Source organism: Lemur catta, unplaced genomic scaffold (genome assembly GCF_020740605.2).
Source record: "Lemur catta isolate mLemCat1 unplaced genomic scaffold, mLemCat1.pri scaffold_62_ctg1, whole genome shotgun sequence".
Taxonomy (NCBI): Eukaryota; Metazoa; Chordata; class Mammalia; order Primates; family Lemuridae; genus Lemur; species Lemur catta.
This window is the reverse complement of record NW_025423862.1, coordinates 572,930-597,741: the sequence shown is the minus strand read 5'-3', so window position 1 is coordinate 597,741 and position 24,812 is coordinate 572,930. Positions and strand designations below refer to the sequence as shown.

Below are 24,812 nucleotides of genomic sequence, written 5' to 3'. Positions count from 1 at the left end.
CTGCATCTGTGTCTTAGCATTTTCCCCCTTTTGCCTGACAGTACTGAATATGATGACAGTTAATGACGTAAGGCTTCCGAAGTGTCAGGCACTGTTCTAGGCAATGTGTGTATGTAGGCTCACATGGTATTCATGAAATGTTTATTTATTTTTCCCAATATAAAATTAGGTGATTTTTTTTTCATAAAAATTCTAGCTTTTCTTGAAAAATCACAGTGTCTGTCAACACTGGGCCCACTTTCCACGTGGCTGGAGCTGGATGATGCTGCCTTCTTGAGAAGGGGTCTGGAGTCTCTTTTTTACTGCATCCTTGTGTTGTTTCCTGCAGGCTCACTGCACTGATTTACACCACCTGCATCTATATGTGTGGGTACACCTGTGTGCTCTAAAGGCATTTCACCTTGAAATCTTTTTCTCCCTTCTACCTATAAAGAGGGAATATATTTATGTAACAAATAAATAATTATACCTTGACTTTTTCATAGGTTTTAAAGAAGATCTTAATTTTTTAAAAGCTTATGCGACATTTAGACATGATTTTATGCTGTTTTCTAAATTCTTTGTGTTATGCCTGTGCTTCTCCACATGGAGTCTGGGGGGCTGTGGGGATCCTCTGGAGTCCTTCGGGGGTTCTGTGAGGTCAGAACTATTTTCATGATAATCCTGATATGTTATTAGCCTTTTTTACTCCCATTTTCACAAGTAGGTGGTGGACTTTTCTATAGGCTTTGGGATGAAGTTATTGCTCCAATGACTGATGAAGTGTGTACTTGGGACAGTAAACATCATTTGCAGTAACTCACCTAAACAGTAGTTCTTTGATGACCTCAGTGATATTTAAGAGTAAAAATAATTCCTGAGACCAAAAAGTTTGAGAACTTGTGTTCAACGTTATGGAGGCTAACTAAAACACATCAGCAGCCAATGTCCAAGGACAATTCTGCATAATTACTATTTATTCTATGTAATTACTGTTTAATTGACCATTTATTTCTTGAAGCGTGGTGCTTTCTTAATTAGTGATGGCTTTACCCTGTTCATTTGCTTGCTATCTTTAGTGAAAACATATAAGGGTGGAACACTTGACTCTCTTTGATATCAACAAGTATTTGATTCATTATATTGCCTTTAAATCAGAATTGATCAGACTTATATTAAAGTAGGCTAGCTACTTAAACTAAGCACGTTGATATAAGTATATTAATGTCATGAGATTTACTCTGAAAAAAGTGATATGATAGGGAAGAATTTTATATGCATTATATATTTCCATTGGCTGGAAGGAATGAAAAATAAATTCCATGAAAAAAATTGGAAAGACTGCTTTTATGAAGTATACAGAAAAAATAATAAACATGATTTCTGCCTTCAGGATCTTTATTTAAGTGAGGAAATATAAAATAGTTAAGTAGAAGTGTAAGGCAGTATAACATATTTCAAAATAACTGGCTTAGATGATATGTATTGCCTGGAAGTGAGACCGTCCGTGAGGTTGCAGTGTTTTGGGAAGGCCTCACAGCAATGGTCCAGAATAGTGCAAAGAATTTGGAGATACAGATAAAAGTGAACATAGTATTTGAGGAAGGGGGTACAGCATGTATTGAAGTATGAGTAAATCCTTGGAATTTGTCATTTTATGTACGTGAAAGACTGGATGCCTGGATTGAATAGAAAATTTATATTGGAATGTAGAGGGAAATAAATTTTAGGTAGGATGGAATTGGGTCAGAAGTGCCAAGTTTGCTACATTGACTGGTCTTAATATGTAGAGTTATTTATTGTGTTAAAATTTGAATATTCTACTTGAGGTATTAAATACCAACATAGATTGAGGAATTGGGTTTTCTCAGTGTAAGCAGTGAGAAGCCACTGAATATTTTTCTTTGAACAGGGGCATAATAACATTATTTTAGGCTGGGTGTGGGGTGGCTCATACCTATAATCTCAGCACCCTGGGAGGCCAAGGCAGGAGGATGGCTTGAGCCCAGGAGTTCAAGGCTCTAGTTAGCTATGATTGTGCCAGTGCACTTCAGCCTGGGCAACAGAGCGAGACCCTGTTTCTAAAAAGCAAGACAAAGGACAACACTATTTTAAGGAATTAATTTAGTGGCAGTGGGATGAGAAGAGCTAAGTGTCAGCCAGACTAGTTAGTAAGAATTTAGAGTAGGGTTAGAATATGACAGAAGAGGAATGGATGAGAACTACATTTCAAAGGAAGAACTAACATAATTAGCAGCCGATTAGATGTAGAGGATGAAGAAGGTGTGTTAAGGCTGATTCTGAGATTTTCAGCTTTGGTGCCTGGGTTTCATTAGTAGAGTGAGAAGGGTATGATCAGTTTAGACACTAAGGGAATGGTGTAATGAAGTCATTGGAAAAATTTGGCTTAAGATACGAAATTTTGCTTTATGCTTATGAACATCTATAAAAAACACTAATGTTTTACATGTGGAATTATGTATTATGTTGTAGTTTTGAGTCTAGTTTGAAACACCTGAAGCTTGAAAAAAGGCTGAAATTTTTTTTTTTTTTCCAGAAAGATTGAGGTAGTTGTTCCCAGCCAACGCTACACATTAGAATCACCTGGGGAGTTTTAAACAAAAATTAATTGAGGACATTTAGTATGGTATGGGATAGGGTAAAGAGGCCACCTTTTTCTTTTTTAAATGATGTTCCTTAGGCAATTTAATGAACAGAAAGGGTTGAGAACCACCACATTTATGTAGAGGAAATAATTTGTGAGATACGGGAAATAGAGTTTCAGTAACAGCTTTTGGGTTTGTTTTAAATTACATGTGGTGATGTTCCAGCTTTTCAACAAGAGAGAAAAGAGTTAAGTTCTCTTGTGAGAGATTTAGTTGGACATGGGGAAGAATTTTTATGTATTTTTAAAAAATTTTTATTGATTTGTGGGGTACGTGTGCAGATTTGTTACATGGACATATTGCATAGTGGTGAAGTCTGGGCTTTTTATGTCACCTTCACCTAGTGAGTGTACTTAGTACCCATTAGGTAATTTCTCATCTCCCACCCCTCTCCCACCTCCCACCTTCCACCCCCCTGCCCCTCCGAGTCTCCAGTGTCTGTTCTACTGGGAAGAACTTTTTAAGACTGGTCAAGTGAGGCCATGGGAGTGGAGAAGGGACAAAGGAATCTGTAACTGGTTGTGATCAATTAGTTGTAAATACCACTGCACTCAGACCATCCTACTGGGAAGAACTTTGAACCATTAGATTTATTGGACACTGCAGGAGGGAAACTTGGGAGGTTCGTGGTAGTGTGTGTGCGGAGTGTAAATGGATACACCCAGTTTGGTGTAATGTGAAGGAGCCGGACACGCAGGGAGAGGGAACAAGGCCTCTTGTGACCCCTCTAGCCTGTAATCTCCAGTACGTGGTTATTTTCATAGGTAAACTCACGTGACAAATAATCCGTGTGAAATTGTGTTTGCTCTTGCAGTCTGTGTATTATAGAAGTAGAATTCAGTCTAGTTGGCCTCAAAACCAGATCACTGTTTTCTATTCTCAATACCTAGCAAGGTCTTTCTAATATAATTCCTAATAACTTGATATTATGTGTTTTAAGAAAAATGAGTGAAAATTACTCTAGGAGTTAATAATTGGTAAGCATGTTCAGACTAACAGCTTTCTGTCCCTACAAGGAAATGATTCTTTTTGCCAATATCAGTGTTATATTTACCAATCATAATATTGACCTCAAAGGTTAATGGTATAAACTCATTATTAGTTAAGGAAGATGCTATCAGGGAAGATTTTAGAATTAAAAAAATGCTTAATTAGTAACAGTGAAATATTTGTTCACATCTCTACTTCTTTCATAGTATAGCAAGAGAGACCTGAAATATAATACCTGGGTTATGCTTGTTTTGCTTATCATTGTACTTTGTCATTAACAAGTTTCTTAATTTTATCATAGATATTTTAAAAGTGTTGCCCACAAGTCCGTAGGCGTCTCTAACTTGAGGGTGGAGATGACACATTGAAATTCAGACTCAGTTGTTGCAGCTTGACGACCTTTATCTGAGCGCCTTCTGGGTCTTAGTCCAGTTTGAGGTGTTCACTTTGGTTCCTATGTCCGTGGTCCCCCAGGGGCGTCTCACAGGTGGAGGAATCGCTTGTCTCCCTCAGCTGCTGTGCCTCATGCCTGTCCCTGCAGTCGTCTCCGTATGACTGACGCAGTCGTCTCTCCAGACCTTGCTTGGTGCTCCACCAGGATGATGCTGGTGACGCTGGCTGGTGCTGGCAGGGACGCGTGCCATCACCTTCGAGCACTGTTTGAAGTGCACCCTGTGTCACTGCTACTGCTCTTGTCACCTGGGCTGCCATTCGTGATGGTGTTGCCGGTCCTTTGTACTTTCAGCGCCACTTGATCCTTCACAGCCCGCACTGTGAGTCCAGTCCCTGCGGAGTAGGGAGGCAGCTTCTCATGGTCTGTGTTGAAGTTCTGCAGACCTAAAGCTCATTAGTCATTCTATGAAACACTTTCCACAGTGCCCGCTTGCTGACAAGGTCCCTGAGTTAGATCAGGTTCATAAACACCCGCTGTAATCCACTGGGAGAGTTTCCCTCTGACTCATAGGCCTCTATTGCTCTTGGGATGAATTCTGTCTCAGGAGGGTGGATCATCTTATAAATCTTATATTATTTGCTGTCTTCCCTGCTATTTCACCACAGATTGTCAATATATGTCTGAATTCTAGTCCTAGTATCTATAAGGTGAAAGTTCTTTTCCCAGGATGTTCATTTAAAATATTATTTGAATTATTCAGTAGCCTCATACCTGGGCTCATTATTTTGTCACTTTTCAGTTTATGCTCAACACAGAAGCCAGAGTGATCCTGTTGAAATATGTGAGACCATGTTACCTCTCTGCTCAAACTGTTCTGTGGCTTCCTTTCCCAGAGTTCAAGGCAAGTTCTTCTTTATGACTCTTAAGGTTCTTTATGTTCTCCTTGTTTCCTCTTATCTTTCTGGCTTCATCTAGTCTCCTTTTTTCATTTAATACTGTATTTTGTACATTTTTTTTCATATGAGCAAATGTAATTTTTTCAAGACTGTAATCTTTTTCAGGGCTGTATAGTATGTCATAGAATAATAATAATATAACCATTTTCATATTGATGGACATTTAAAGTTATTTCTAAAACTTTGTCAATTACAAACAGTGCTTCAATAAACATTGTTGTATATATTGGTCTGCATACATGAAATATATGATTTCTTGCATTTTACACTTTCCTTAGGGAGAATTATTCTTTTTTCCTGCTGTTACAATCTTTAGACACTCCTTTAGTGAGAATCTGTTCTTGGTGCATGTTTTAGTTTTTGTCTTTCTGAAAATATCTTTATTTTGCCTACATTTCTGTTTACACGGTTTTAAATGACAAGGATACTTTCTTAAAGGTTTTGAATATATTATTCCACTGTCTTCTGGCTTCCATTGCTGCTATTGAGAAGTCTGCTATCAGTGTAATAACGTGTCTATTTTTCTAGTTATCTCTTTTCTCTGTAGGATACTTTTAAAGTTATCGACATCATTTTGTGCTTTGCAACTTCGTTATCAGGCCTCAAATGTCTTTCTTGAGCTCTAGCTTGGGCTTGTTGTGCTTTCTGAATCTGAAGCTTATGTTGTTTGCCAGTTTTGGAAAAATCAGTCTTTATTTCTTCTAATATTATTTTCTTCCCTCCCCCATTACACACACTCCATTCTCTTTGGTCTGATTTTTTAGAACTCTAAATAGATCTGTGTTGTTATTTTGGTCCCCATTTTTCTTAACTTCCTTTAGGTTTCTCACTGTTTTTATCCTTGTGCCTCATTCTGTTTACTATCTTTTGTGTCTGATTTATTTCACTATTTCTCTTCTCAATTTTATAAGATTTGCTATTTATTCTATCCATTGAGCTTTTAATTTCAAAAATTATATTTTTGAAGTTCTAGTTTTCAAAATCTGTCTTTAAAAATCTCTTATTGTTTGCTCATACTTGGAATCCTTATTTTCTTTTTTAAACGTTTTAGATATTTTTATTATATATGTTGTTTCAGATAACTTTAATATCAAAAGCCTTTGAGGCAGGAGCAAAACAAAATATTTTAATTCTGTTTCTGATGGGTTATAATCACAGGTGTTTAGATTTTCTATAGTAATTTTGAATTGCAAATTTATGTTTGGCAAGACCTGAGTTGAGTATTTCTTCTTCCAAAGGATATTTATATTTGCCTCTGTCCTGTGCCTGATATGAGATCTCTCTGGGATTACAAAATCAATTCCTAGGCTTTGTAGATAAAAAGATAAGTAGTTATTGCATTTACAGTAAATTTCTTAGTGAATTTATTTGTTGAGTCTTAAGTATATTCTACATTTAATTTGATCCTAACTTGGATGTATTCTGAAAGAAATGTGACACATGGCTTAATTTGGTTCTTTAATATTTTGTTTTATTGTATTTTCATTTTAAAATATTTTTAGTAATTCTTAATGTAGCTTACAAATATTTTCATCTTAGTAAACTTTGAGTCATTTTAATAGTAGGTATGATTCTACTCATAAATTTTAGCTTATTTCCAAATTATTGAAACTGTGTGTTATATCTAGGAGTGCCAGGAGTCTGTTGCACTTCAAACTATCTTTATGTCAAATGGGAAAAGCCTTCACTAAGTTTGCATTTCTACACAGAATTATTTTTTGGTGTAATATGAAAATTAAATGTTATGAATAAAATGAAACTGTTTTATGAGAGGGTCAGTTAATTTTACATTTCTGAAGTTTCACGCTAAGGCTGTGTTTCTTTAAAATGTTTTAGTTCAAAGAGTTAAATATAAGGGATATTGTGAATAAAAATACATGTTGTCTTTTTGTTTAATCACATACTTGTAGGAAGAATTATTAAAAAACACTGTCTCATGCTAAATTAAAACATGGCCTCTTGTCTTCCTTCCTCTTTAAGGGAATCATAATAAAAGCTATTGCTTTAGGATAGGATGCACATCTTAGCTGACTAAAAGGTGTATCAGGTTTTGTATGACAGATCGTCTTTCTGCAGGCAACCTATTAACTTCTTTTTCCCCTGTGTTCTTATAAAAACTTAGTGTTGGCTTTTTATGATTGATATCTGAAAAATGTCAAAACATTGATTCTCAGTTGGAAGTTCCTTGTCATAGATTAATCAAAATTGAACATCTGTGGAACAGCATTTCTTTCCCTTTTTTGTTGTTGATTTTTTTTTTTAACTCTCATGAAGTGCCCTTGGGACAGATGGCCCCTTACTGTTGGTTTGATTACCATGATCACCCACAGCTTCAGAGGAGTGCCAAGAAAAGAAATTGCTTTCTTTGTCAAGGTGTTTTCAATTCAATTCTCACCCATTAGCCCTGTTTGGTTAAGTTTGGAATTACTCTATCAGGTGATTGATGAGAGTTTTCATTTTATTATAATAGGTCTTATTTAAAAGGAGTGGAAGTAGTAAAATGATATATCTAACACGGTATGGATTATATGAGATTCTTAGAAGTTTCATTTTCATTACCTTAGTTAGAATTTGCTAATCTATGAGCAAAAAGAGCTTCCTTATTTTGAGTTGTGATGCTAATTTTAGGTTATTCTGGGGAGAAATATTTAGAACGACTAGAATTATCCATTAAGTTGTTTCTATGGTTTGCATTTCAGAAGCACCAAAATTATTTTACAGTAGTAGAAGCAGTTTGATTTTCCAGATGACTCTTTAGAATGAAGATAATCACAATGGGATCATTACATTAGATTTTATTTCTATCACTGCTTATGTACATTTTTAGGATGGTGAACAAATGGACAAATTTCCAAATTTGCTTGCTTTTAAATGTGTACATCATATAAAGCAACAAATAGAAGTGTGATCTCTATTTTTGCAACTGGTTATAAAGTAAAAGATCTTGAAATAATGTTTTCATTTCTATAAGGTTTTTGTGCATGTAAGTCAAACTTAACATGATTATATGAAGAATTATTTTAATTCCAGATTGAGAGGATATTAATTTGAATACTATTAATATTCTTTACAAGGTTTCTTCACATACAGATTTCCAAGTATTGTTCAGAGGAAGTCTGTAAGATTTAGGCCATTGTTTTACAAAAAAAAATTTAAATACTTGTTTTGCTGAAAATATCTTCTTGTAGATAATTAAGTGTGAATGTACTTTAAACTAGTGTCCAGTGAATGACCATTAAAGTCAAAGGTAACCAACCAGAGCAAACTGGGTTTACTTGTGTGGTGCTGTACGTGCAGCGGCGTGTTTCAGAGAGGATGTCCTGCTAGAAGCCGGGATACCTGGATTCCAGTCTTGGCTTCGATAGTTACTAGCTCCAGAACCGCAGGATGAAATATAACTTTCCTAAGTCCGAGTGGTAAAAAGTACCTTTAAGGTCCTTTCTCATTCAGAAAATTCTAAGATTCTATCCATATATAATGAAACTTTTTGTGAAAATACAAAATAAACAAAAGCCTTAAATTTTTTTACATTCACAGATACACCTACTGTGCATTTACCCTTCTGTTGTTCAAATTGGAACTTAATTGCTTAAATTCTACAAAGCAAAGCATTCTAAGAAACCACAGCAAAAAATATTTCCTCACGTATCTGACATGGAAAGGTACAGACAGATGTCTGTCTTGTTTAGATATGGACTGTCAATGTGTCTGTATGTGGCGTACATAGAGGAAATGAATAGCCAGTATATCTTTATGTTCACATAACTAAAGTTCTCCATCAATTATATAGGTCCAGTGTCATAAAACACTCAATTTTGAAATAAAATTCTTTTCTTTGGGATATGGAAGTAGAATTATCCTATTAGTAGACTTACTAGCACAGAAAGGGTTTTAAAAACATTTTGGTAGTGTTTTTCTTTCTAAAAATATTTCCTGCTGTAATTGCTCTGGGTGATGTTTCTTCTTGGCCCTGTGAAGATCTACCTATTGTCAAATAAAAAAATATGTAATAAAGAGAATTTTTAATTATTTATTGCCATATTAGAAAGAATATTTACAATCAGGAAGTATTAAATTCCTTAACATGTGACACATAATGGTAATCGTTGTGAGAGATACATGATCTGTGCTATTAGCTCTCAAAGTCTGGTGCTTAGACGAGTAGTGTCAGTATCACCTGGGAACATGTTAGAAATGCGTTTTCTCAGACCAGCCTCAGAAGTTCTGTGAGTAGGACTCAACAGTGTGGATGTGTAGACATTTCTGTTGCACGCTAAAGTTTGAGAACTGCTGAACTAGACCTTTAAAAGGATACTAAAATTCTATATTCTCATCTACATGTTAGCTTTAAAATAATTTGTACACACATCTGATTATGTTTTATCAAGATTATTTTTAGTCTGAATTTAAGATTTTTCAGCAATGAATTTGTTTTTGTTTTCACTATTGCTTGTAGTCTTAACGTTTGTAATGTTGTGCAGTCTGTAATATTGTGTTTTTTTTATTACTGCTTTGTCAGAATGAGTGATATTTTTCCATCAATGCTGTAAATCTGTGTTTTGCTGGGGTACATGCAAGGAAAAATGGCATGGTGTTGGTTCTCTGGCTTTCTGGTTTCGCCAAGGTCATTTGTGGCCCTAAATGATTGAGATACTTCCTGAAATCCTTTTTTGCAATCAGGCTGAATATAAAATTACAATGATTAGTGGGTTTGAAAACTACTTTGCAGATGTAATAAAAATTATAATTTTAACTGTAGTTATTAAACTTCGTGCTTTTCAGGCTTTTTCATATACTAGCACATGTAGAAAATGATAGTTACATAGGATACTTGGATAAGCAGATGAGACACTGTTCTTTTAAAATCAACTTAGAGAAGTGGAGAAGGAAGTTGATTCGCTATTTTTCAATACCTGCGTCTGATCACAGACGGAAAGCATTGTGTTACTCATAGGTAGAAGACCAGAAGTTAAGCTGCCTAATTTCATAATTCTACTTATGCTTCCATTTATTTATTTCATCTTATTTCTCAATCCTACAGTCTTCATATATATGTAGTATACCTTCAACTGAAAATAGCTGTTTTAAAATGTATTTGCATGTTTTGGTGGCAGAGAGCTTCCTACTAAACAAAAAAAATGAGCAACTTTTACACAAAACTCTTATTTTTGTACCACAACAGATTTACTTAGATTTATGGCTTTCTCTTCTGTTTTTCCTGTAACAATGGCACACGTCCTCCAGCTTCTGTCTAAGGCTCGTCTCACCGTCCTGACCAGGATTCCAGCCCTGGCTGTGTTCTCAGGGATCTTAGGCTCTTTCTTTCTCTGGTGCTCTGCTAGCTCATCACTTCCTGTCAGCCTTTAAACATGTGCAAGTCTGTGCCCGTCTGAAATTAAAACACAACAAATCTGTCACACTTAACCTTTCTACCCACCTTTACTTTCTTCTGCCTTTTATAGCCTTTCTTAAATAAATTGCCTCCATACAGTCTCTCTTTCCTCACACTCTTTCCATAATCTTAAATCTGCATCCTTCTTCCTGCCTTTTAATTGAAGCCCATCTGACTGTGGCTGTATGTCTTTAAATACAGTTGCAGTTCTTCAGTTGTCACTTTTCAATGTTTGCAGCATTTTTGAGGATTTCTTTTAGATGCACTCTGTTCCCTTGACTTCGTGACAACACACACTCCAGCTGCATTCACCATACCTTTCTGGTGGTTCTTCCTCACCTGGTTTGTGCCATGTCTGCTTCAGTGGCTTTCCTTGCCAATCCGGCTTCATCTCTTGACGTTGTCTCCCTCCCAATCTACATTCTAGATATATTAGATTTTTTTTCAGTTTCTAAAATGTGTTCTGTTTTCTTGTAACCTCCAAGACTTCACGCATATTGGTTCTCCACTCAGTAGCATTTTCCCTTGCCCACTGTATGGCACAAATCATCATTTTCTTATCTAACCTGAGTGTCAATTTTCCTGTCCTTTCCTTCTGAAGTCCTGTAGTGGCTCTCTAAATTAGGTTAGATTTCCTTATTATGTGCTCCTGCAGCATCCTATGCAGCTAGTACCATAAAATTTTACTGTATTATATGTTTTGATGCTTCTCTTTTCTATGAGTGGTAAGGACTCTGCTTTGTTCACCACTGTATCCCTACAGGTGAAAGAACAAAAATCACACATTTTCTTTAATGATTTCTGCTCATTTATGTTTAGAAGACCTCATTCCTTCATTAGTCGTGTTTTTTGACATTATTAAGCCAGTGACTTTTCAAGTTGAGTTGAAGAGTTTCTACCTGATAACCGTGCCTGAGACAATGCTTTGAACAACTAGGTTTCTTCCATGGGTGTCGTAGGTCAGTGCCCGGCAGGGACTTTTCCCGTTTCTTTAGTACCGCATAGCTTTTTCAATGAAATAAATTGAACTTAAGTTAAATGTGCCACAAAAATGTATGAATTATTGGAAATTATTTAAAGTAAGTATTCTTTACATCTCAATTAAGAAAGCTCCAGGCTCTGACATTAGCTAGCTGTATGGCTAAGACAAACTCCTCATTGTTTTGACTTTAATTTCCTCACACTAAAGTTCTGATTCTACAATGTAGGTAAATCAAGTACAGAAAGCTATAATCATGCAAAACACTAATAGGATACATTCTACCTTTTCAAAAGTAGTCTCTGATTTGCAATTTTACAAATGTGTGATTTTAAAGATATTGTATATTTCATCATTGAATTCTACAGAATTAAATAAATATTATTCACTTATGAAAATTACAAACTTCTTCCTGCATAATTTTATAGTGAAGTAGAATCACATTAGTATTCTAAGTAATTTTAACTTTTGTTTTTAATTAAGGGCCAGAAAATGTGAAATATCTGATTGGGAAAGAAAAGAATATACTGCTGAATTTATCTTACTTTACATTTTAAAAAACCCTTAATGGATTTGGAATCTTTGTGATGGTGGCACACAAATCATACTTTAAATATTCACCTTCCAAATTTACTAATTTAATAAAAATTTGTATTTTTTTTACTACACTGTAACATTTCTTATTAAAATAAGAAATATTTATGTCAAAATGAAGTTATATATTTTTATCGTTACTTGGTTTCTAGATTGTTGGCGGCAAAGTTTTTTTTTAAATTAAGATATGGAGTCTCTTTTGAATTACTAGTAGACGTTAGCAAGAAGGAAACGCAGTGTGTATCAGTCATCACTGGCAGCGATTATTCCCACCAGCGGTTCTCATCCTTTCACTCATAAAATCAGCATAAAATTGACCTAATATTGCCAGATCAGATTGAGTATCTGGAAAGTAATCCTCAGGGAACAGAAAATTCGGTCTTTGTGCATAAAGTTGTAGAATCGGATTATTTTTTTCAGAGCTCTTTTGTTTCTTCCTTTGCAGTACTTCTGAAAAGTTGCCACAAAGATGCATCAAATGTGCTCTAAATCTAATCACATAGGCAGGAACCAAGTTAATCCATCTCAAAATATGGATGCACATGATTATAATAAAGTTTTGAGTGCTGAAGGATAAAATTCATTTAATGAGAAGAAAAGGATATTTTCCACTTCGTGATGAAACCAGTAGATGCTATTTTCATGTATTTACTTGTTTTCCCTGTGTGGAAAAGCAGAATGTACAGAAAAAACTGGTGGAGTAAGAGATGAGGAAAAGCGAGACAGGAAAACACACTTAGGTAAATGCTGCAAACAGTACAGGCAGACGGTAAGGGCTGCACAGCAACGTGTAAGAAACTTGTCACAAACATTTTCTCAAATGAGAACTACAAAGTTGAGTTGTTTAGAAGGGTTGTTTGAAATATTCACAGTGAAACCTCTTAATTCCATTGTTTATGAGAACATTATGTAACATTTCTGCATTATGATTTGTTTACGTGGCTATTAGTTATTGTAGTAATTTATCAAGGTAGTAACTTTTGTTTCCTATTTGATGGAGATTCCATCATATACTTTTGTCTTATGAGATTTAGATCTTAGCATCTACCATTTTGCTAAAATTGCCACATATGTATATTTTTTCCAACTGGGAACATAGTTATCCACAGGACATTAATGTTTGAGTATTTTATGGTGATGAATAATGCATTTCAAATTTATTTTAGAAATGGAAACATTTTGTTTTACATGAGGACATAATCATTTAATATTACCTTTATAAGTTTGTAATACATTATTTTCATATAAGATGTTTTAAATGATTTATTTATGTTAACTTATATGGGAACTTTTTACTCCTTAATAAGTAAAAAGTTTAATTCTAGAAAGCATGCTTTTTTTTAAGTTAAAATATTTGAAAAATATTCTGTTAAATAAAAACACAGGAGGAAGTAGCTCATGCTAAAAATGTTGCTAGACATTTATTAAAGTTTGGAATTAAAACTTTTGAAATTATACATCCTTAAATAATATTTCTTAAAAAGCAATATGGAGTAGTAGAAATAAACTGTAGATTTCCATTGGTTGAGTACCTGGAGTGTGGATCTTTGGTCCACCAGGGCCTTTTCCTTGGAGTGGAGTTCGAACCCTGTCATATAGGTTGTACTTGTTGTTCATATTTTATCTTGGGCTTTCAAAGGTTTTTGTCAGAAGTAATAATCTATTATTAAACACTATCCTTTTAAGAGACATTTAAAGTATTCAGAAGTTTTTGACAAAATTAAAAAATAAGTGTATGACCAACATATTTATTAGTGATTATTACAACTAAAACTTCACTTTCTTATGCTAAACAGAAGAGAAGTATTGTGAGAAATAAAGAAAACAAAAAGCTGATGTGAATATTTATAAAGCAATATTGATTTATATAAATTACCAAATTACTAGCTATATTAGAAAAATTTCTCTGAACTGTCCTGCAAATACCAACTGTATTTTAAATAAGCTGCCTTATACCTGCCTGCCAACTCACCTATTACTGCAAAGTCTAGGACTCTTAAAGCCAATATGAAGCAAACATTATTACAATTTTTGTAAATTTTTATTGGGGATTTTAAATGGAAATTTAAGCTGTATATTTTAGACTAGTCCCTGAGGGCTATAATGTATGTGATTACATGTTTACCACATTTAAAATTTTCTTTTCAAATTAAAACCAATATTTTTGTAAGCATAGTTAAAATTGAAAATTCAAAGTTCAGAATCTTTATGACATGTAAATAAAAAAGTGAGTTGCTAAAAGAAATACAGTAATGGTTTTTGATGGCCTAAGTTACTAATTTCATTTGTTGTATTCCAAAGGTCATTAAAACCCTTAAAAGTTCAACATATTTAACTCAATCAAGGAAAAGAAGTGAACCTCATCAACTGTAAATGTCTCAAGAGAAATTTAAAAATTATAATTAAAGTAGCTTTGACAATTTTAAGAGTATTTAACCAGGACTGTTGCTTTAAATGTGTTCTTTTGCCTCTGTTTAAGGATGTGTGTCAATTATTTACAGATCCTGTGGTTTTGTGGAAATTCCCAGAGGACTTTGGAGACCAGGTTGGAACCACATAATTTTTTGTAAAAAATTTAAAATTGAAATATTACAATTACTCCTACTCTTGCTGCTGCTGCAGCTGCTACTACACTACACATAAGTAGCTATAATTATTTTCTCTTGATCAACTGTGAGGAAAAATCTTTGTCAGGTAATTCTAACATTTCTGTCAACTTGATGTTGGAATCTCTTGATTATCTTTTTTCTTTCATTTTCAGATCTTCCTAGTTCTTGGTATAATAAGGGATTTTCAACTGAAACGTGGACATTTTTGTATTACATTACAAGACTTGGATCTTTTTTAGCTCTTTTAATTGGCTTCCTTTCTTGGGTACTACCTCATCACCAGCAGGTGGGGGTAGAAGTCCAGATTCCTCACTCGGCCTCCACTGACAGGTGAGAGGGATTCTTGTTACTGCTGGGTGGGGATGAACATGTTCTAGTGCCCTTCCCCGTGGTCTCCCCTGACACAGTAGCAGGGGCAGAAGAGCTCACTACCCAGTCAGCAGAAAGCCCCAGCACCCTACTTGGTCTTCTCTGACACCCCCTCTGTGGGGGTGTTGGTGTGCCTTGTTAGCCTTGCCAGGGTGGAAGTTTAGGCTCCCCATTTGGCCTTTACTGGTGTGGGCCATAGTTTTTGCTGTGATGCTTGGGTAGAGGAGAGTGGTTATTGTGTAAGAGTTTTCTCTCTTGTTCAGCTGCCCCTTTCCTGGTCCTGTAGCTTCTAGAGGGAGCAGGCTTTTGTTGGGACTTTTTTCATCTGTACCCATTGGCATTTCTCAGTTACCAGCTTGTTCTCCTTCAAGTCTGAGATATATGAGGCAAAAGGAAAACCCAGGGAACTCACCACCATAGCATCCCTCAGGCTGTGAAGTCCCTGGCCCGTCTGCCTTTTTCTCTCTCCCATGCAGCGTCATCTTTTTATGTATATGTGCAATCCGCCACATCTCTTATGCTCTCTTTCACATGTTCTGTCTTCAACTCTCTATAATATATAAACACACACACATATATAGTATCTAGGGTTTTTAGTTGTACTTAATGAGTGAAACAGGGAAAACTACTTATCCATCGTCCTGGAAGCAGAAGTCCACCTTGGCTTTAAGGGTAGTTTTTGTACATCAAATGGTACATTAGGTTGTTTTCATGCCCCCCATCCCCCAGCCTGTGCATATAGGACCCCATTGCTTCTGACCTTTGGAGTCTAGACACCGAGTTTCTTTGTGGGGAATTTTTCCTTTTTTTTTTTTAATTGCTTTTACAGCCTTTGTCTTTGGTCTGCAGTTTCACAATTACGTATTTATGTATGGATTCTTATTTATTCACATGATTCAATGTTATTTTTTATTCTAACAATCCTTTAATTTTCATTCTATAAAATTTTCACCCATTAATTCTTTTAATGTTGTCTCTCTACCCCCATTCTCCTATTTCTTTTTTTAATTCCAAAATGCCTTTTAGACCCTTTCCTTCAATCCTCCCCATCTCTTAAGTTCTCTATCATATGTTCTATCTTGAACTCTCTATACTGGTGCCTGGTAATTTCCTCCAGTTTCTATTCTAATTCACTACTTCTCTCTTCAGTCTTGCCCACTTTGCTTTCTAACATATCCATTGAGTAATTTTAATTACTGTAATTTTTATTTGTAGATATTCTAGATTCTATTAATAGAAATCTATTAATTCTTTCAAGACATCCTATTCTTTTTTTTTTAGGATTCACTTCCTTTTTTATGGTATTGATCATATTGAAGATACTTTATCAGGTTGTTCTTTTTTGTGTGTTTTGCTTTGTTTTGAGACAAGGTCTTTGTCTCCCAAGCTGAAGTGTGGTGCCACTATCGTAGCTCACTGCATCCCCAAACTTCTGGTCTCGAGCAGTCCTCCTGCCTCAGGCTCCCCAGTAGCTGGGTCTACAGGTGCGAGTCTACAAGTGTGCACCACTGTGCCTAGCTAATTTTTTTTATTTTTTGTAGAACAAGGTCTTGCTGTGTTGCCCAGGCTGGTCTCAAACTCCCGGCCTCAAGCGACCCTCCTGCCTCAGCCTCTGAAATTGCTGGCATTACAGGTGTGAACCAGCACACCCAGCCTATCGAGTTGTTCTTTTATTGAAATCTTGAAGGACTAAAGTATAGTCTGGCTGATTCACTCCTGGTGGCTTGTTTCCTTGAGTGTTTTGTGGTCTTACGTTTATTTTTGAAGCAGCGGTGCGAGTGGGGATTGTGTGTGTTGGGTGAGGATATGTCCTTCCAGAGTGATCTGCGTTTGCTTCTTCTGGGCATCTCAGTGATACTCCTTTCTAGAGCCACCTTTATTTTTGCTAATTTCCTAACTTGGGGGTTCATTGTCCACATGGTTATTTAAATTTGAATCCCAAGCCTACTTGTGGTACCAGCCCATAATTAATTTTCAAAGGGGAATGTTTATCCCATTCTGCTGAGAGAGCAGGCAGAGTCAGGGAAGATTCCTTGCCTGCCTGAGCTAGTGAGTGTGCTTTTGTTTTTCATCTCACCCTTTCACTTCTGGCCTAACCCTGAAGAAAACTCAGATTCAGTTCCGTACTCTCTCTGTCACGTGGACACCAGCTCTTGTCCCATCCCAAACAGACACTAAAGCCAATCTCAGTCTAGCAGCCCCCCACCCAAGGCCCTCATTGCTTTTTTCAGTTTCTTCTCTGTTCTAAGCGTCTGAAGATTTCCTAAAAGCTCAGCTATGCATTTTTAAAGTATGATATACTTTATCTAGCATTTTTATGTATTAATATTTGATCCCAAAAGGTTTTCAAACCAAAAGATTTTATATTTACTCTAAATAATTATCTTTTTGTTTGCTTATTAGTTTTTATTTTTAATTATTATGGATATATAATAAGCAGTTGCACATATTTATGGGATACATGTGATATTTTGATACAAACATATAATGTGTAACATTTGAGCTACAACTGCAGTCTCCATCCCCTGGGCCATGGACTGGTACTGGAATGTGGCCTGTCACTAACCAGGCTACACAGCAGGAGGTGATTGGCTGGAGGAAGAGCCAGCAAAGCTCCATCTGTATTTGCAGCAGCCAACCATCACTGCCCAGTGCCCGCATCACCGCCTGAGCTCCATGACATATTTGTAAATATGGTAATTATATATCTTTTGTCCAGCAAGGTACAGTTCAATAGATATATTACCCTTTGGCTAGTTGAGACTATGATGCAAGCTGGATAGTAATAATAATAGAGTATATTTAAGCAAAATTACCATAGCAGAAAATGATGATTTTTTTTTTTATGAGACAGAGTCTTGCTCTGTCACCCAGGCTAGAGTGCTGTAGCATCAGCCTAGCTCACAGCAACCTCAAACTCCTGGGCTTAAGAAATCTCCTGCCTCAGCCTCCCAGGAAGCTGGGACTACAGGCTTACACCAGGACACTTGGCTTATTTTTTCTATTTTTAGTAGAGATGGGGTCTCACTCTTGCTCAGGCTGGTCTCCAACTCTTGAGCTCAAGTGATCCTCCCACCTCAGCCTCCCAGAGTGCTAGGATTACAGGCATGAGCCACCACACCTGGCCTGGAACAAATATTTCTTAAAGTCCATGCTTAGCTATATGAATAGTTTAAGTTCCAGGATTACACGGATTTGTGAAATTCATTTTTCTGTGTACCTATGTACAGAAACATTTGAATCTTTAAACTGTGTTATACATTGTTCTTTTTCTCTCTTAAGACATGCTATTGCCTACATGTTGCCAGCTTCTTGACCTGGTTTTCTTCTTCTCTTTACAACTTATACAATGTATTGGGCTTTATTTCTTAAATAGAAGAGGGTCTTGAACAAAACTCAGAAATTCCAATATTTGGGCTGGGCACAGTGCCTCACGCCTGTAATCCTAACACTCTGGGAGGCTGAGGCGGGAGGATCGCTTGAGGTCAGGAGTTCGAGACCAGCCTGAGCAAGAGCTAGAACCCCATCTATACTAAAAATAGAAAGAAATTATCTGGACAGCTAAAAATATATATATAGAAAAAAATTAGCCAGGCATGGTGGCACATGCCTGTAGTCCCAGCTACTCAGGAGGCTGAGGCAGGAGGGTCGCTTAAGCCCAGGAGTTTGAGGTTGCTGTGACCTAGGCTGACACCACGGCACTCACTCTAGCTGGGCAACAGAGCGAGACTCTGTCTCAAAAAAAAAAAAAAAAAGAAATTCCAATATTCTTGTTAGTCTGACGAGCTTGACCATTTTCCCTTCAATTTCTTGGGTTGTAAAAGTACTCAATGTAAATGATTAAGCCTGGCATGCATTATTTATTTGTTTGTTTATTTTTATTATGGCAAAATATAGGTAACATAAAATATACATTTTATGTGTACAGTTCATTGGCATTAAGTACAGTCACATTGTTGTACAGATGTCACCACCATCCACCTCTAGAGCTTTTTCATCTTCCAAACTGCTGCTCATCCCCATTAGGCAGCAGTTTTCCACTCTCCCTCCTCCTGCTCCTGGCAACCACAGTTCTTCTTTGTGTCTCTGTGAGTTTGACTCTCATTTAAGTATTTGTCCTTTTGTGACTGGCTTATTTCACTTAGCACAGTGTCTTCAGGGTTCATCCATGTTGTAGCATGTGTCAGAATTTCTTTCCTTTTTAGGGCTGAATAATACTCTGTTGTGTGGATATACCACATTTTGTTTATCCATTCATCCTGCTGACATAATCCTAACAGCACTATTCTTTGAGTTCAATTGCCTGTAACCATCTGAATATCATGAGAAGTTGAATAGGGTTCACCTCTGAGTGATGATGAATATAGTTCTTAAGAAACAGGCAGGGCTCAGTGGCTTATGCCTGAAATCTCAGCACTTTGGGAGGCCAAGGCAGGAGGATTGCTTGAGGTCAGGAGTTCAAGAACAGCCTGAACATCATAGCAAGAGCCCACCCCCATCCCCTACAAAAAATAAAAAAAATATTAGCCAGGTGTGATGGCATGCACCTGTAATCCCAGCTTCTTAGGAGGCTGAGGCAGAAGGATCACTTGAACCCAGGAATTTGAGGTTGCAGTGAACCCACTGCATTCTAGCCTGGGCAGCAGAGCCAGACACTGTCCCAGAGTGACAGGGCTGGGCCAAATGTCAGGAAAGAAACAGACTATTGGAGCTTAATGTGGGGAGGGAAGGTAGCCAAGGTTAGGGAGTGTTTGATCTGGAAAAGGAGGAGCGAACAAGGGAGCCAGGACTACGGAGCAGGATGTTCCAGGCCACACAACGAGCTGGGCCACAGTGGGGCTTGGTGGTGGTGAGTCAGGATCGTGGGTGAGGGCTGGGCTCGGCAGTGGAGTGAAAGGGAGAGGGAGTTGGTGTTCTCCTAAACACTTCGGTTACTGTGCTAAGCAGAACGCAAGTTCTTTGCTAACCAGAAAAAGTGAAGTGACTCACCAAGGAAGGTTAAGTCTCCGGTGGCCTGGCACAGTGGGCGGGGGGACAGCCTGAGCACAGGGCTGGCTTTGAGGACTTGGGCTGCCCTGGAGAAGGACTAAGGCCCGCGAGGCAGCGGGGTAGCTGCCAGGCGACCGCAGCGTGGGGGCAGAGGCCTGGCGGTGGTTGGGTGCGGAGGGTGCAGGTGACAGGGGAAGGCGTGCCTGGAGCAGGATGTGTGGGGTGTGAGGGATGGGACTTGGCCGGAGATCGAACGTGGAGGTGGACAAAAAGGAGTCGAGGATAAACGTGGGGGTGATTTGCTGTGGAGCCTGGGCGGGCAGTGATGCCCCTTCCTAGGCCAGCATGGGCCTGGAGGGAGGGACCAAAAGGAATTCTGTCTTGTAAATGTGAAGTCTGCCGTGTTTATCAGGCAGTCTCATGGCCGTGTGGGGGCATCAGTGGGGTCTTAGTGAAGCAGTCTGAGCTGGAGACAAAATTGGAGTCGAATGTCACCAGGAAAGAGAGGCCAGGACCCACGCAGTGGAGCTGCAGTCCCCACAGGGCAGATTGAGAGGGTCCGGCGCTGGGGTGGCGGTGGCCGGCAGGTGCGAGACCCGGAGATGGCGAGCCGCAAAGGCGGGGTGGACGAGGACAGGAGTGCCCACTAGTTTTGGGCACACGGAGCTGGGGGACCTCGGCAGGCTGCTGCGGAGAGTGTCAGAGACCCACCCAGGGCGGGCGCAGCAGAGAAGGCGGCGGAGGCAGGGCTGAGGACTGCGGGCGGCCGGAGGGAGAGTCGCCGACAGGACCGCCAGCATGTTTTTGGTTGGTGTTTTAGGATGGTAGGTGCCAGGGCCACCTCTATTTTGCTGATAGGAAAAAGATACAGCAAAGGGGGAGAGATGGGTAATGCGGGGAGAAAGCGTGTTACTGAGAGAGAACAGTTCCACGAGTGTGCGCAGGGCACGGGGCCGGGGCTCGGTCTCCTGTCTGGTGATGGGCAGCGGTGACTGTGGATCCTGGCCAGGAGACGAGGCGGTTCCCATCTGAGGACATCCCTGTTCCCTAGAAGAGGCGGAGGGGACTCTGGGGAGCCCGCCTGGGCTTGGCGGTGGCTCTTCTGCCTGCAGATGCCTCGCCCTCCTCAGGAGTCTCAGGGCGAGGTCCACTCGTGGCTGCTTTGGCCCTGAGAGAGCGTCCTCCTGTCCCAGGCCGGCCTCCCCACCTCCTGTCGTTCCTGTGACCTGGTTTCAGACAGCACAGCTCCCCACACGTGTGTTCAGTGTCTTTCAAACGTTTCTATATTAGAACAACGTCTGCCCTGTGTTGTGGTTCACAAAGCAAACGTGGGTGTTTTTGTGGGAAGATGGTATTTAGTAGTGAGGGTCTCAGCTGGTTGGAAGTAAAGCCAGTGTCACTCTTCCAGGTCCGTGACAAGAAATTACTACAGAGGCGCAGCCGGGGTGCTCCTTGTCTGCGACATCACCAGGTGATGCCAGCTCCCAGGGTAGAGGAGGCCGCCCAGCACCGCGTCTGCAGCCCGGCCCTGGCAAGGCGCCCTGTGTGCCGTGTGTGCCGTGTGCTGTGGGTGCCCGGGCAGGCAGTGAGGCTGTCACCCAGGTGTCGGGCAGGCGGTGAGGCCGTCACCCAGGTGCCCGGGGCAGGCGGTGCAGCCGTCACCCAGGTGCCCGGGGCAGGCGGTGCGGCCGTCACCCAGGAAGCCCCTTACTTCCATCTGGATCTGAGAGGTCTTGGAACGAGCCCCCACCACTACTTTACCACGTAGAGAAACATGTTTACAAGGTTTTAGGTAGATAAAGCAATTTTTCATGTTTCATTACATTTCTTAACATGATGCCTGGACACTTTCCTCAAGGTTCACGAAGCTTTCTGTGTGGTGAGTTCTTAGAAGTGAGTTACTCTGGGTGGAGATTGCCTGGGTTCCAGTCCTGGTCCCGTTACCAGCTGGTAACAGGTGCTTCAGCCGCCTGGACCTTGGTTCCCTGGTCCGTAGATGAAGGTGATAATAATCATGTCATCCTCGTGAGGTTATTGGAGGTTTAAATTAAGTTAACGTGAAACATTTATATTGTAGCTATTAGCTACCTATGGCAATTTAAATGAAATTAAATAAAGTAAAAAATTTAGTTCCTCAGTTGCACTGGCCACGTTTCAAGTGCTCAGGGTCCACGTGTGGCTGGTGCCTTCTGTGTTGGACAGTGCAGGTTAGAGAACATTCCTGCCCTGAAGAAATCCCGTCAGATAACCCTGACCTCAGTGTTTGCCAGCACAGACCTAGAAAGGTGTCGTCTAAACGGTATCATCAGGGGTTCCTTCCAGGAGGGAACCAGTTCAGTGAGGAGACATCACCCGGCTGCTTCCCTGCTCCAGGCTGTGTCCTCAGAGCTGGGTGCTCTGCGAGAAGGCAGGCAGCTCCCGGCCCAGCCCGCGCTGCGCTTGCCCGGTGAGAGGCTCAGATGTGAAGTCATCAATCAGGGTATCAAAGTGTCATGGTCAGAAATTTGTCCTTAGACACATGAGAGCTGGAAACAGCAGGTTTGAGAGTGGGTCCTGGAGTCAGCAAGGTCCTGGCTTTACCACTGGCTGCTGTGTGACTTTAGGCAACTTAATTAATCTCTCTGGGCCTCAGGTTTCTCATGGAAAAGGGGGGGAAATAGCAGTCCATCACAGAGTCCTTATAAAGCGTCAGTGTGATAAATTCCTACAAAACAACCCTGCCAGCACGTTGCAGGGTTGACTCGGTGGCAGCCATCAGCTGTCATCTTGCTCACCAGTCAATGTCTGGACTGTGCCTGGCACATACTAAGAGCTCAACAGATATTCATAAAAAAAAGGAAGGAAATTCTGTTTCCTTTTGCTTGAGCAAACAAAAAACAACAAACTCTCTGGCTTATTGTCTCATTTTTCTGGAAACAAAATGAAAGAGACCCTGGGAGTGTGTCATGTACTTGGTGCATTCAGGTTATGTGAGTTACCTTAAAGGTGTTGTTGCCATTACCTGAAAACGTTGAAAAGCAGTGTGAGTAGTGAGAATGACTAGAAAGAGTTGCTAGCTTTATAAAATGCATGTATTATTTTCACAATCTTATATTACGCAGCCGAGAAACCTACAATGCGCTTACTAATTGGTTAACAGATGCCAGAACGCTAGCGAGTCAGAACATTGTGATCATCCTCTGTGGAAACAAGAAGGACCTGGATGCAGATCGCGAAGTTACGTTCATAGAAGCCTCCAGATTTGCTCAAGAAAATGGCAAGTGACCTTTTATCTCTTACTGTTTTTCAAATGGCAAATTTGGGGGGTAACAACATTTCTTTGAGTTTAAAACATCTATTGGAGTTTCAAGGTTATATTTAGGAAATGTAGAATTTGAGATTGTTTTTACTATAAATTTAGACTTATTTAGTGTATTTTCAGTATATTGCATTCTGCCTACAAAAGTTACTATGATGATAAAAGCAAATCTATTAACATTCATATGACTTTTTAGTATTAGATCTTTGAATATTAGAGATCTTGGGTTAAAGTGAAATTTATTTATATATATGCGGGGGGGCAATGGACACACACACACACACACACACACACACACACACACACACACACACACACACACACACACACACACACACACACACACACACACACACACACACACACACACACACACACACACACACACACACACACACACACACACACACACACACACACACACACACACACACACACACACACACACACACACACACACACACACACACACACACACACACACGTCTCTCTCTGTTGCCCGGGCTGGAGTGCAGTGGCGTAATCATAGCTCACTACAACCTCAAACTCCTGGGCTCAAGCAATCTTTCTGCCTCAGCCTCCTGAGTAGCTGGGACTACAGGCATGCGCCACCACACCTGGCTAGTTTTTTGTTTCTATTTTTAGTTGTTCAGCTTAATTTCTTTCTATTTTTAGTAGAGACGGGGTCTCACTCTTGCTCAGGCTGGTTTTGAACTCCTGAGCTCAAGCAATCCTCCCACCTCGGCCTCCCAGAGTGCTAGGATTACAGGTGTGAGCCACTGTGCCTGGCCAAAATTCAGACATTTTAAATAACTTTAAGTTTTAGAACCAATCAAGAACTACAATATCCTAATATCGGTGTTTGATGGGATTCTAGGACTACTGTATTACATTCTTGGAAACTGACTAGTTTCTTGCTAAGAAAATAAACATGAGAGAAACACATAAGCCAGAATCATGACAGTTTTCAAAGATCTGTTTAGAAATACAGAAGCTAAGAATGTTAAAAGCACAAAAGGAATTTTCATGTGACTGAAATGTCCACATCTTTACAAGTGAGGACACAAGAGGCTGGAGAGGTCGTGGTTTGCCTGGACAGCAGCGAAACAGGCCTGTCTGAGGACTGGCAGTCCCTCTGCTAGGTAAAAGGAGCGCTCATTCCTATAGGCCTTTCCACGGGCAGAGTGACAAATTGTGATACAGTCCCCTAGAAAGTACAAAGACGTGTAGATTGTACTTGTGGTAACATACAGATTGTTTGAAGAAGGAAATTGCTGCTTTTGGCAGAGCCGTGCGGCCGGTGCCTTCTCCCGCTGGGCAGTCGTGCCGGCTGCAGAAGCCTCGTTGCTCCTTCCGTCTCTCCAGTGGATTAAGTGCTAACACAAGATGGCAGCTGCTTTTCAGAAAAAGTTAGAATGCTTCTAACATTTTAAAAAACATAACTGACACATATTGATTTTGTATTTACAGAATTACATAGTTTTATGTCATATTTTGTCTGCTGTTCTAAGAATGCTAAATGGGCTCCTAGTAAGTGAAAATTATGATTCATCTTCTAAATGTGGTGTTGTATTTTGTTTGATATCAATTTCAGAGC

The 24,812-nt window shown here is 39.2% G+C and overlaps 1 long non-coding RNA gene across 5 annotated transcripts in view; it reads left to right on the top strand.

Moving 5' to 3' along the window:
- LOC123629904 overlaps positions 1-23,171 on the top strand; it is a 32,896-nt gene extending 9,725 nt beyond the window's left edge. For 4 of the 5 annotated variants that reach the window (XR_006732371.1, XR_006732373.1, XR_006732372.1 and 1 more), the window contains 2 exons: positions 14,452-14,495; positions 23,057-23,171. This is a non-coding gene — a long non-coding RNA (uncharacterized LOC123629904). Of the gene's footprint in view, positions 1-14,451; positions 14,496-23,018 lie in introns of all 5 variants that reach the window. The other variant, XR_006732374.1, reaches the window with a different exon arrangement.
- The last annotated feature ends 1,641 nt before the right edge of the window (positions 23,172-24,812 follow it).